General features: G+C 44.9%; 1 protein-coding gene across 1 annotated transcript in view; it reads right to left on the bottom strand.

Annotated features, from left to right (window-relative positions):
- The window catches only part of astn1 (astrotactin 1), a 2,863,484-nt gene that overhangs the window by 936,274 nt on the left and 1,913,028 nt on the right, over window positions 1–14,182 (bottom strand). The window lies entirely within an intron of this gene.

The raw sequence follows: 14,182 nt of genomic DNA, 5'->3' as shown, positions 1-14,182 counted from the left end.
AGCGCAGTACAGGCCCTTCGGCCCTCAATGTTGCGCCGACCTGTGAAACCATCTGACCTACACTATTCCATTTTCATCCATATGTCTATCCAATGACCACTTAAATGCCCTTAAAGTTGGCGAGTCTACTACTGTTGCAGGCAGGGCATTCCACGCCCCTACTACTCTCTGCGTAAAGAAACTACCTCTGACATCTGTCCTATATCTTTCACCCCTCAACTTAAAGCTATGTCCCCTCGTGTTTGCCATCATCATCCAAGGAAAAAGACTCTCACTATCCACCCTATCTAACCCTCTGATTATCCTGTATGTCTCTATTAAGTCACCTCTCCTCCTCCTTCTCTCTAACGAAAACAACCCCAAGTCCCTCAGCCTTTCCTCGTAAGACCTTCCCTCCATACCAGGCAACATCCTAGTAAATCTCCTCTGCACCCTTTCCAAAGCTTCCACATCGTTCCTATAATGCAGTGACCAGAACTGCACGCAATACTCAAGGTGCGGCCTCACCAGAGTTTTGTACAGCTGCATCATGACCTCGTGGCTCCGAAACTCGATCCCCCTACTAATAAAAGCTAACACACCATATGCCTTCTTAACAGCCCTATTAACCTGGGTGGCAACTTTCAGGGATTTATGTACCTGGACACCAAGATCTCTCTGCTCATCTACACTACCAAGAATCTTCCCATTAGCCCAGTACTCTGCATTGCTGTTACTCCTTCCAAAGTGAATCACCTCACACTTCTCCGCATTAAACTCCATTTGCCATCTCTCAGCCCAGCTCTGCAGCCTATCTATGTCCCTCTGTACCCTACAACACCCTTCGACACTATCCACAACTCCACTGACCTTCGTGTCATCCGCAAATTTACTAACCCACCCTTCTACACCCTCATCCAGGTCATTTATAAAAATGACAAACAGCAGTGGCCCCAAAACAGAACCTTGCGGTACACCACTAGTAACTAAACTCCAGGATGAACATTTGCCATCAACCACCACCCTCTGTCTTCTTTCAGCTAGCCAATTTCTGATCCAAAGCTCTAAATCACCTTCAACCCCATACTTCCGTATTTTCTGCAATAGCCTACCGTGGGGAACCTTATCAAACGCCTTACTGAAATCCATATACACCACATCCACTGCTTTACCCTCATCCACCTGTTTGGTCACCTTCTCGAAAAACTCAATAAGGTTTGTGAGGCACGACCTACCTTTCACAAAACCGTGCTGACTATCGCAAATGAACTTATTCTTTTCAAGATGATTATAAATCCTATCTCTTATAACCTTTTCCAACATTTTACCCACAACCGAAGTAAGGCTCACAGGTCTAATTACCAGGGCTGTCTCTACTCCCCTTCTTGAACAAGGGGACAACATTTGCTTTCCTCCAGTCTTCCGGCACTACTCCTGTCGACAATGACGACATAAAGATCAACAACAATGGCTCTGCAATCTCCTCCCTGGCTTCCCAAAGAATCCTAGGATAAATCCCATCTGGCCCAGGGGACTTATCTATTTTCACACTTTCCAAAATTGCTAACACCTCCTCCTTGTGAATCTCAATCCCATCTAGCCTAGTAGGCTGTATCTCAGTAATCTACTCGACAACATTTTCTTTCTCTACTGTAAATACTGACAAAAAATATTCATTTAACGCTTCCCCTATCTCCTCTGATTCCACACACAACTTCCCACTACTATCCTTGATTGGCCCTATTCTAACTCTAGTCATTCTTTTATTCCTGATATACCTATAGAAAGCCTTAGGGTTTTCTTTGATCCTATCCGCCAATGACTTCTCGTGTCCTCTCCTTGCTCTTCTTAGCCCTCCCTTTAGATCCTTCCTGGCTAGCTTGTAACTCTCAAGCGCCCTAACTGAGCCTTCACGTCTCATCCTAACATAAGCCGCCTTCTTCCTCTTGACAAGCGCTTCAACTTCTTTAGTAAACCACGGCTCCCTCGCTCGACAACTTCCTCCCTGCCTGACAGGTACATACTTATCAAGGACACGCATTAGCTGCTCCTTGAATAAGCTCCACATTTCGTTTGTGCCCATCCCCTGCAGTTTCCTTCCCCATCCTACACATCCTAAATCTTGCCTAATCGCGTCATAATTTCCTTTCCCCCAGCTATAATTCTTGCCCTGCGGTATATACCTGTCCCTGCCCATCGCTAAGGTAAATCTAACCGAATTGTGATCACTATCGCCAAAGTGCTCACCTACATCTAAATCGAACACCTGGCCGGGTTCATTACCCAGTACCAAATCCAATGTGGCATCGCCCCTGGTTGGCCTGTCAACATACTGTGTCAGAAAACCCTCCTGCACACACTGGACAAAAACAGACCCATCTAAAGTACTCGAACTATAGTATTTCCAGTCAATATTTGGAAAGTTAAAGTCCCCCATAACCACTACCCTGTTACTCTCGCTCCTGTCGAGAATCATCTTCGCTATCCTTTCCTCTACATCTCTGGAACTATTCGGAGGTCTATAGAAAACTCCCAACAGGGTGACCTCTCCTCTCCTGTTTCTAACCTCGGCCCATACTACCTCAGTAGACGAGTCCTCAAACGTCCTTTCTGCCGCTGTAATACTTTCCTTGATTAACAATGCCACACCCCCCTCTTTTACCCTCTTCTCTGTTCTTACTGAAACATCTAAATCCCGGAACCTGCAACATCCATTCCTGCCCCTGCTCTACCCATGTCTCCGAAATGGCCACTACATCAGGATCCCAGGTACCAACCCATGCTGCAAGCTCACCCACCTTATTCCGGATGCTCCTGGCGTTGAAGTAGACACACTTTAAACCAAGTTCTTGCTTGCCAGTGCCCTCTTGCGTCCCTGTCACCTTATCCCCTACCTCACTACTCTCAACAGCCTGTACACTGGAACTACAATTTAGGTTCCCATTCCCCTGCTGATTTAGTTTAAACCCCCCCCGAAGAGCACTAACAAATCTCCCCCCCAGGATATTGGTACCCCTCTGGTTCAGGTGAAGACCATCCTGTTTGTAGAGGTCCCACCTACCCCAGAAAGAGCCCCAATTATCCAGGAAACCAAAACCCTCCCTCCTACACCATCCCTGCAGCCACGTGTTCAACTCCTCTCATAGGATCATAGGAGGAATGGAAAATTGAAAAGAGGGAGTTGAATGGTTTTGAGGTACCAGAAAAAAATGAGTTAGAGTAGGAGTTAATGAAACCTAGAAGTTCTACAAAGTGGAATTCAGATTGATTGATAGACTGCATATGCTGTGTAACATGATCTAGCATTGGTGACTCCTCAATACAAGTGTCCAGTAAATAAACTCATCCAGATGGAAACTTAGTGCAGCATTTTCACTTCCAGATTACAAGATTCAAAAAGCACAAATAATCCAACTTGTAGTAAAACATGTATATTAAATATGAAAGAAATAAATTTATGAAGCACAGAATTTAGTCAAATTTGTTTTATCTATATGCCATTATATTAATTGCACATAAATTAAAAATTTATGAAACTGTTTAAAGTACAATGTGCTGCCTTGTGCATAATGCTTACCCAATGAGTTTAAGTCAGAATGATGATTATTTGGATTAAGGCTCTTTCGCCTTTTGTCAGATTGCAATGGTGATGAGATGAGTTACTGCTGAAATATATTTCTTGTTGCTAACTTGATGAAAGTCTAATTACTTCATTTCACTTCTACATCTCTTTAAAAGATAGCTCAAACTTAATTGTTACTGTGCATCGGTTGAAAAGTCATGAAACTATTATAACACAAAGCGACCTTTAGCATTTTCACCATTTTAATTAAGTAGGAGTTATTCTTTTAAAAATAACATATATAAAAGCTTGTGCATCTTTGCAAAAGAGATCAGGAGATGTTGCCTATCGTTAAATGAGTTTCTTGGGATATCAATGAATTATGCAAACATCTTCCTTAGAGTCAGGATAAATGTGGCAATGTCAAAGATCATTTCACAAAATTATATATTATAACCCAAATGTATCCACATCGCTTACTTTTATTCTATAGCTATGATTTTTATTCAGCCTTTGAAGAGAGTTTGTCTAGATATGCAAGGTATGTCAACTCTCTGTTATGACATTAATCAGTAAAACACTTAGTAGCTTATGGCAGATTAAATACTAACAGTTATCTCCTCGGTTTATGTCAGCAACCTGATGCTAAGCAGATCTGTTTACAGAGCACACACGTTCTTTGTATTTAACGATCGAGATAGAACTGCTTAATTCAGTAAAAACATTAAAGTGAAACCTGGTGTGATACATTACATGGATAGTGCGGTTATGTCAATGTTCAAGACAAGGTAATGGCCTTTCCCATTACAGTAACAGCCTATGCTCAAAGGGGAGATCAATGGGACCCATATTTTGGGCCTTGGACCTCATCATGATATAGATGGTGCTGTGGTAGGAGCCTGTACAATTTCCAGATAAGTGATTGGGTTGGATCCGAGGGGGCTTTGGAGGAGGAACGGGTGAGCCTCAGAGCCTGGTGTGATCGGCATTTGGTCGGGAATCAGGTAGGGAGATCACAGACCTCAGAAGTATTATTGCAGCATAGGGTAGGAAGATCAGAGAACTTGGGCTGAATTTTAGCGGCCCCTTGATGCCGTGGGTCTTGGCGCAGGGGTTGGTAAAATGCTACAGGGAGAGGCCTGCCTTGACCTGCGACATCGAGAAAAGCCCGCCGCATATTACGGCTGGCAGCGGGGCCTCGGTGCGGCCCCCCGCTGCACAGCGGCGGTACCACAATTAGCATATGGTAAACAGTTGGGAGTGGGGAGGTCTTTATTTCAGTGGGGGCAGTTGGGGCTTCGGTGTGGAGGGCTTTCATGGGGTACCCAAACAGGAGGGCCTCCCTTCGAGCCCGCAAGAATTCTGCCAGGTTATACCTGGCAGCGTTCCAGGGGCCTGGGGTGCCCGCCAGCAGCTGGTAAAATAACAGCGGCGGTGGGAGGAGACCCTTAAGTGGCAGTTAATTGTCCACTTAAGGGCCTTTATTGGCTTGGGGTGAGTGGGCCATTTCTCGCTGCTGCCACCCCTGGTAAAATTGCAGAGAGGGTGGGAAGGTGTCAGGAATGGCCCCCCACCTCCAACTCAACTTTACGGCCAACCCGTCCCCCGGCCCCCACCACCAGCCCGCTCCTATCGAGGGGTGTAAAATTCCGGCCAATATTTCAGGTCGCTGATTATTTGTCCAAATGAAAAGTCATCAACCTGAAACGTTAACTTTGTTTCTTTCTCCACAGAAACTGCCTGACCTGTTGAGTATTTCCAACATTTTCTGTGTTTATCTCAGTTTTTCTCTCTCCAATGTGTGTTTGAGCAGCTTCCAGTTATCCACTCCATGCCTGGTTCCAGTAACTACTAATTCCAGCATGTGTTGGCTGCCACCTCGAACCTATCCTTAGCTTTGACAATGGTGGGAGATAAAAATCAAGCAACTTGTTGAAGGATCATTTGTGATAGAGAGGCATTCAGAAAAGAGGAAACAGGGACAAACATAAACTGAGAGGATCATTTTGTTCAATGAAAGTTGACAATCAGAGATACAAATATCCCTGACAGCACTCCTGACCTCCCAAGAACACTCACAAGGGGCTGAATTTTCTTTGAACTCGGTGGAACGTCTGCATTCGCCGCCGCTGAGCCCCCATAATAATCGCGGGGGCTCATTTCCATAGAGGCCATGTGCCACCCCCCCCCACCCCCATATGACATGGGGAGAGGCGGGACATTCAGTCAGCAAGAGTTTTTGACGGTTGTGCCGCAGGTGCTGGGGCCCTATTTTAAGTGCCCTAGCACCTGCTTCCTGACAGCTGTCAAAGAAATACTTACCTGACTGCTGAAGAGTGGGGCTGCTGTCAATCTGGCAGCAAAACAGAAAGTTCTGCAGAAATCCAGCATGTCAGGCAGCATCTGTGGAGAGAGAAGCAGAGTTAACTTGTCCAAGTTCACAGACCTGAAAGTTAACGCTGCTTCGCTCTCCACAGATGCTGCCTGACCTGTTAAGTGACATCAGCACTTTCCGCTTTGCTGCCACAAACTTATCCTGCTGTGTCCCAGTGTCCTGTGAAGTTGCAATCCTCTTTTCCCACTCAAGTGTAACATTTCTTCTTGTAGGCGTACTGCACCTGGGTGAATAATCGTACATTTGAACATTCCAGGAAGTGAGACTTAAATAGACCATAAAAGGTATTAGTGGTTTACAGAGAACACACTGACACAATGGGAATGCACAGGTGGCACAGCAATGTAAATACGTCTTTCGCTAAATGTTCCTCACTGACATATGTGTCCTTTTCTCTGTGCAAATGATGTGTGCCAGCATGTAGTGCCAATGTCACATCCCTTTGCACCGTTGGCCCTTCAGGAGAGTCAATGTATGCAATAACATCATTGCCATGCCACCATTACTCATGAGCGTCTCCATGCATACAGTGACATGGACATTGGCTCAGTCAGCTGCTGCCTCTCACTGGCTTACACAGGGATGCTGCAGATGTGGACTGGTGCACAGCAGGTGAGCGAGGGTGATGTGTGGCTTGCAGAGCTCATGTCGGTTCCTATGGTGCAGAGAGCCTTTCTCTGATAGTCCACTTCCGTACATCCCTAGCTCACTGCTGGGCCCTTTGTGCAGAGCCTAGGTGACATCTGCCCTCCCATGCATCTTTCATGTTGTAGATAGTCAGCGTCCTCATAGTCTGAGGAGGAATCCTGTTGACGTTCACAGATTGCACTCATGTGGACATCAGACCTCCCGCTAGGCTACCACCTGCAGATGTCACCATTAAAGGAGCCCTTTCAATCTAGGTGAAGCTGGTATGTGATCACCGCAGATCTTTGCTGCAAATGTGTGACCTCTTCTCAGGCAGCTGCCATGACACCTGGGTCTTGCACCAGTCTCGGCTGCCACCGCTGTTCACCGAACTGGCTCAGATGGAGGGGTGGCTTCTTGGAGATAAGGGCTATCCTTTGCAGACATGGCTCCCGACACCAGTGAGAGACTTCACCACTGATGCACAGGAGAGATACAGCACCAGCCACTGAGCTACAGGAGCCACCATTGAGCAGGCGATCAGCATGTTGAAAGAGTGCTTCCAATGCCTGGATGGATAGGATGATGCTCTGTACTATGGGCCAAAAAGGCCAGCTCCTTTCTTTGCTGCTCTGCACAACTACACACCCAATAGGGGCAGGCCTGGCATGATGAGGAGAGAAAAGCTGAATACGTAAACCGTAAGGGCTTCCACTCAATCAACGTACAGCTCGTATGTAATTACCGGAAGCAATTCATGCAAATCGGTGTACGCTTTCCAGGCAACTGCCATGATGCATTCATCCTGTGCCAGTCCCAGCTGCCATTGCTGTTCACTGAAATGGCTCAGATGGAGCGGTGGCGGGAGCCTTGATGGCCACATGGGCGCAATCTATGACCCCGTGCACCTGTGGGAATTCTGTGATGGAGCCGAAACTGATGGCCCTCTGGACCTGGCTTTCAAGGTCCGTCGTGAAGTGGATATAGTCACCAGCCCTCTGGAACAGGGCATCGGTGACCTCCCAGATGCAGCGGTGCACTACTAACTGTGTGACCCCACAAAGGTCTCCGGTGGGCCCCTGAAATGATGCAGAGGTGTAAAAATTGAGAGCCGCTGCCATTTTGAGGGCCACAGGCATAGGATGTCCCCCGAAGCCCCTGGGCTGCAGGTCATCGCTCAGCAGGGCACAGAGATGTGTCACCGCCTCTCTTGACATCTGCAGTCACCTCTGACACTGGCATTCTGACATCTGCAGGTATGTTATGCGGGACTTGTAGATGCATGGCGATCTGTAGTGGCGAGCTTTCCTTGGGTGCTGCTGCTCACGACTGGGGGCTTCTATGTGGGCTGCAACTGCCAATTGGTTTTCTCTGTGGCACGTGTGTAAAACAGAAAGTTGTTTGTCAAACAGGTAGAATATCTGCATTGGATTAACTGTGATGCAGGACATTTATTTTTTACTTTTTTAATGCTAAACCTCTGAGATAATATTTTACTGAGGTACAAGATGCAGAAATTTTCTTTTGAAACAATCATGTATTCTCTTTTACATTTCAGTGAGATCTTCCATTAAAAGTGGAATCTAGCCTTTAGGCCCAGTTCTTCCCTCCCCCACCTCCCTGTCACTTTCAACCATGCTCAAAGCACCAAACCTCTTGGATAAGGATACCCTAACTGTCCAGCAGCTTGATTCGGAGGGTGGGCGAGCGTAGCTGGGTTCTCTCCTCTCTTCTGAACAGGCCTGTGCCATATCCTTGTGCACATTTTGTTTGCTGTTTGCTTCATTCATCAATTATACTCATCTCAGGAAAGAGACAGGGAGAGAAATGTATTTACAGAGAGAGAGCGAGAGAGAGAGAGTTCCTCTGGTGTGATGTTTGGCTTGATACTCTGTCTTGGCTTTACTCAAAGCTGTAGAACTCTTTGTTGTGATGGTCAAGTTGAGCATACGGGCAGGCTACTGGTCAGGGCATATAATAGGTTAACATTCTCTACCCCAGTCTCTTCCATGGTGAGTGTACGCTGGAAAAGATGAGCAGATGGAGACCAGAGGCCAGAGAAGGGTGACCAAGGTTAGCCATGGGACTCCCAAGAAGGTGAAAAAGACCCATAAGGAGGCATAGAAAAGGCATGCAAATTCTGGGGAAGAGGAGCAAAGGCCAAGTAATCGAGCAGAGGCCCCTGTCTTGAGAGGGGCCTTCGAGCTTTAATTGTGGCTGCAATGTGACAACAGCCATCACAATCATTCCCATATCTGTCATCTGACTGATCGATGCTGTTGTGCAAATAGGCTCATGGGATCATCCTCTAATGAACCAATCAGATCACTGGGATATGGCATTTCAAATGTTTTACACTGTAATGCCCTATAAGCACTTGTGTTGGAGTAGTACCCCACTGGATTCCTTTAATTCAGAGTCTGGAACTTTCACGCTCAAATATAACATTCAATATAAGGGAAGACACTGGAGTGTAATCAGGTGGCTTTCTGTGTTAAACAAAATGAAAGTACAATACACATCATATACGAGCTGTAGATTTCTCATGACTTGGCACATACGGGGCTGGATTTTGTTATCAGCCCGACGTTGGATTTCGTGGTGGGGGGTGGGGTGGGGGGGATGGTGCAGCTGGTGGTGCAGAGAATCGGAGCGGCAGCAGCTCGTCACGAGACCCAACGCTGGGATTGCCAGGCCCAATCTTCCCGAGGGCAGGATAGGCTGACGACGACCTTCCTGCCCAAAGGCCAATTGATGATCTTACCAGCAGTGAGGGGGCATCCACTGTGCGATGAGGATGCCTTGGAAAAAGAGGCACCCTCCCTGTGGGCTTGGGGGGGGCGGTCCTCCTCTGTGGGCATTTTGTGGCCCATGAAGGATCCCCACTAGGAGCCAATTCACCCCTGGGACCCCCCCCATCACTGACCCAAACGCTCACCACCCCCCGCCCCCCCCAACAGGGCCATCGGGCTGGCCCCACGACCCCGCCTCACCGACCTCTTCTCCTGGGTTCCAGGGCTGGTTGGGTCCAAGGACTCTGCAGTACCGGCAGTGGCCACCGCTCTCGGTAGTGCTGCCAATACTGCTGAGCTACCTGCCCTGTGATTGGCCAGCAGCTCTTGGAGGTGGGATGCTCATCCCCATTACGTCTTTAAAGGGACAGGGATCCCACCTCCTTAAACTTTCACCCCAAAAGACCACTCTGGGGGCTGAAAATATGCAGAGGTGGGGTTCCCCTGCCTTTTCAACCTGGCACCAGGAGACCTGCCTCCTGCAAAAAAATCCAGCCCACCGAATCATGGACTCGCTATTCTATAACAATTGTTAACAATATTTAGGATATAATCAGGGACACTGATTTACAGTAACTGAATAAGTCAAATACGATTTATATGAAATTATTTTCTAGGATTTTATTTTCATGATTGGTTATCAGATCATGGAGTTAGAGTTTACAGCACAGAAACAGTCCATTAGACCTAACTGGCCTCTGCCAGTGTTTATGCTCGACATGACTCTACCTCCCATCTTAATCTAACCCGAATAGTATACCAATCTATTCATTTCTCCCTCATGTGCTTATCTATCTTCCCCGTAAATGCATCTATGCTATTCACATATTGTATCATTGTCTTGTTTTTCTCTTTTCTCCCTCTGCCTCACGACTGTGAAGAAAATGTAAGCATTCTAATTTATATCAACAAAGCACAAGTGAGGTTTTTCTGTTTCTTTCAAGATTTCAATTATTTGTATTTTTTAAATTTGAAAAAAGAACTCAAATTAACGCAAGGAAAGACCCTCAAGGGCGAAATTGCTCTTCACCACTGTCACAAATTGGGGGTCAGAAAATCAGCAACTCACTTTAACCCTGCATGATTTCCTTTTCTATTGATGCCAATGGAACTTCCTCTGTCCTTTTCTTTTGCTCTCTCTGTCTGTGTATTTGGCAGCTGTCAGTAATTTAAAAATTTACATTTCTAACTATCAACAAACACAAATGATTATCAGATGATAATTAGTTGTTTCCTGTCTGCTTTGAAAATTCAACCAACTTGTTTTCAATTGTGAAAAAAAAACAATTTGAATTAGGAAGAATTCTGTCAAGAATTTTCCAAGGCCCCTGACACCATGATTTTTTTTTGAATTCCATTACATTATTGTACCTGCTGTATGTAACACCCGGCCAGTGTCACAGGGCCTCCGCTGCCTACATCCTCTGGATGAGAAATTGTTTTTTGGCAGTAGTGCAAAATGGACGATAATGAAATGGCATTGAAGTCAATTGAAATAAAAATTGGGTGGGGATAAAACTTGCTGCATGTTCATTATTACCCATTTTGTGCTACTGCCCAAGAACAGTTTCACTCTCCCTGTCATTCTGTCGCTTTTGGTTTAATATATTTTCTGAAGTTTACACCATAAAAAAACTGCAACAAAGGTGTAGTCTGACATTTTTTCCGACTTCATCTCACACACATATACACAGAGATTTTGTTTCAACAAACACTCATTATAATTTTACCTGAATAAAACTTTTGAAATTTTTTCCCTAGCTTTTTAAAAAATAATTTAAAAAAAATAAGCAGTAACTGTTAGGCGCTGAAGCAAAATATTTCAACAATTCTACTGACTAAATGCTACTGATGCATCCTGGGGAATTGGATGGATTGCACATGCTCAGTTTACAAAAGTTTGCCACCAAAATATCAGGTGCAGGCTCACACACCTGGAAGTGGCTAAGGTTTACAAGTCGAAGTTGTAGTGCAGGTATAAAAGGGCACAAGAACAATTCTGTTGATGAATTGAATTATTTTATTTTGAAATATGCAATTAGCTTTACTGTTTTAAAAAAAAAAAATTTAGATATTAGAAATTTCAGTCACTGAGAAGAATGGCAGTTTTTTTCAAAAGGATTTTCAATGATTTGTCGGGAATAGATAACAGAGTTGCACCGAGCAGTGACATGTAATCATTATAAATAACTGTTGCTACTTGGGCCACAGTTTTACATGATAGTACGAACCACACAAGATCTTTTAAAATATATAGATTAATTAATGGATTATTAGAAATATTCTTCTAACCGCCTCCAACACTTCCCACTAACACTGTGATTCATATATTTTATATGAGGCATCTTTTTTACCAAGAGCCCTCTAGATCTGAATGTGGAAGTAAATAAATGTTATACTCAATAACTATTTCTGACTAACTATATAAACGTATAAACAGCTTATTTTACCAAGCTAGTGCCAGTCAACCACAATTTTAGATTGTAATATCTCCCTCCATTTTGTTTCCCTTTTCTTTGCTGTTTTTTTTTTCTCTCGTCTCTTTTTCCTTTTTTTTGCTTTTGGATGGCAGTTGTTCAGGATCGTGCCATTCACACCTCCTCTAGACACATCTCTTGCTTCTTTATTTGTCCCATCACCACTACCTTTGGCCCTGCACCATTAAAACGTTTGTCATTTAATCTGTCCTGCCCTTCACCCTATCACAGACCTTTCCCTTTTGTTCTTTTTCCCACCCTCCCCACTTCACTTGCTCAAAACCTATTAATTTTCCAACGTTTCCCAGTTCTGATGAAAGGTCATTGACCTGAAATGTTAACTGTTTCTCCACAGATGCTGCCAGATCTACTGAGTATTTCCAGCATTTCTGTTTTTATTTCAGGTTTCCAGCATCTGCAGTATTTTATTTTTGTATTATTGTTCAATTCACTGCCACTTCTCGTTCAGGAAAGCCCACCTTGAAGAAGTCCTGCTCTTCTCTCCAATGGGATTTCTGTTTGTCGCTTCTAGCTTGTTCACATTCATTGCTTTCTATTTCCCTTTTCGTGTTTGATCAGTTCTCGATGAAAACTCACAATCACAGTGACAGCTCCTTCCTCAGAAAATTTCTCCAGCTCTGAATTATTCCATGTGGGATTCCAACTGAAATGTTACCATTCACATTTTGTATCCATCCACGATTACGGATATCTCCTAGACATTCAGCATTCAACTGGATGTGGTAGCATAGTGCTTATGTTACTGGACTGGTAACCCAGAGACTTAAGTTTAAATCCCAGCATAGCAGTTTGTGAATTTAATTCAGTTAATTAAATAAATCTGGAATAAAAAGCTATTATCAGAAATGGTGACCATGACACTATCGGATTGTCATAAAAATTCACTAATGTTCTTTAGGAAAGGAAATCTGCCTTACCTGATCTGGCCGACATGTGATCCCAGACCCACAAAAATGTGGTTGACATGCAGCTGCCCTGTGAAATGGACTATCAAACCAGTCAGGCAGCTCACCACCACCTTCTCAGGGGCAATGGGGGATGGGCAATAAACGTAGACATTCAGCATTTCTTGAACTGCAATTTTCACCGCATCCTGAGATCCACTCTCAATGCCTAGCACTGCCACATGCACACTCACAAACCTCTCTCTTCAGCAGCACTGACTCAGTCTATCTCAAATCTGTCCTGGTGTATGGTTTCATTTCATCCTTTGTTTCATCCAGTCCTTTAACAAAACACTTTTGTCTTCCTTTCAGATGTGAAGAATCGCAAGCTTCAACAACTCATGGGTACCAACACCCCTCTGGATCCTTCTTCCCCTTCACTTCCCTCTCACCACATCTGTTCTTCTAATCTCACCTCCTGCAGTGTATTCACAATATCCTTTGATCTTCCCCTCTTTGACCCCGAACGATCAGTCCTTAGTAAAGGCTTCAGTTTCATCCCCTTACACTCCACCTCAATGAATTTTGAGCTCGGCATGACACTGAGCTCTTCTTCTGTCGCCTTCACGTCCACGCCCACTTCTTCGTCTGGGAGTCTTGCCCCCACACAACGGACCATTTTACCCATTTCAAGTATTCTCTCTCTGGCTTCTCACCCTCTTCTGATCTTTTCATTGAGAACTGCTGGCATGACATTCGTAGTCTCAGTTTCTCTGCTCCCCTCACTCACTCTAGCCTATCTCCCTCTGAAATTGCAGAACTCCGTTTTCTCAGGTCCAACCCTAACATTGTCATCAAAACTGCTGACAAGGGTGGTGCTGTTATCGAATGCCAACTCTCTGACACGTCCTCCTGTGCCCTCCACCACCAACACCCCCGCCCACCCAAACTGGACCATGGCTTCAACACCGAACATCCAAGCCATCGATTCCATGAAAATCTTTGTCAATCAATCCCTCCTTGGTATTGGGAAAATGCTGGAATCTATTATTAAGGAAGTCTTAACAATGTACTTAGAAAAACACAGTATGATTAGAACAAGCCAACATGGTTTTACTAAAAGGAAATTCTGTCAGGCTTGGGCTGATAAGTGACAAGTAACATTCGTGCCACACAAGTGCCAGGCAATGAGTATCTCAAACAAGAGAGAATCTAACCATCTCCCCTTGACATTCAATATCATTATGATTGCTGAATCCCCCACTATCAACATCCTGGGGGTTACCATTGATCAGAAACTGAACTGGACCAACCATATAAATACTGTGGCTACAAGAGCAGGTCAGAGGCTAGGAGTCCTGCGGCGGGTAACTTAGCTCCTGACTCCCCAAAGCTTGTCCACCATCCACAAGGCACAAGTCAGGAGTGTGATGGAAAACTCTCCA

The sequence above is a fragment of the Heterodontus francisci genome, chromosome 8, assembly GCF_036365525.1.
Source record: "Heterodontus francisci isolate sHetFra1 chromosome 8, sHetFra1.hap1, whole genome shotgun sequence".
Lineage (NCBI taxonomy): Eukaryota > Metazoa > Chordata > Chondrichthyes > Heterodontiformes > Heterodontidae > Heterodontus > Heterodontus francisci.
Note: the sequence above shows the minus strand (reverse complement) of the source record. Positions and strands in the feature narration are given on the sequence as shown.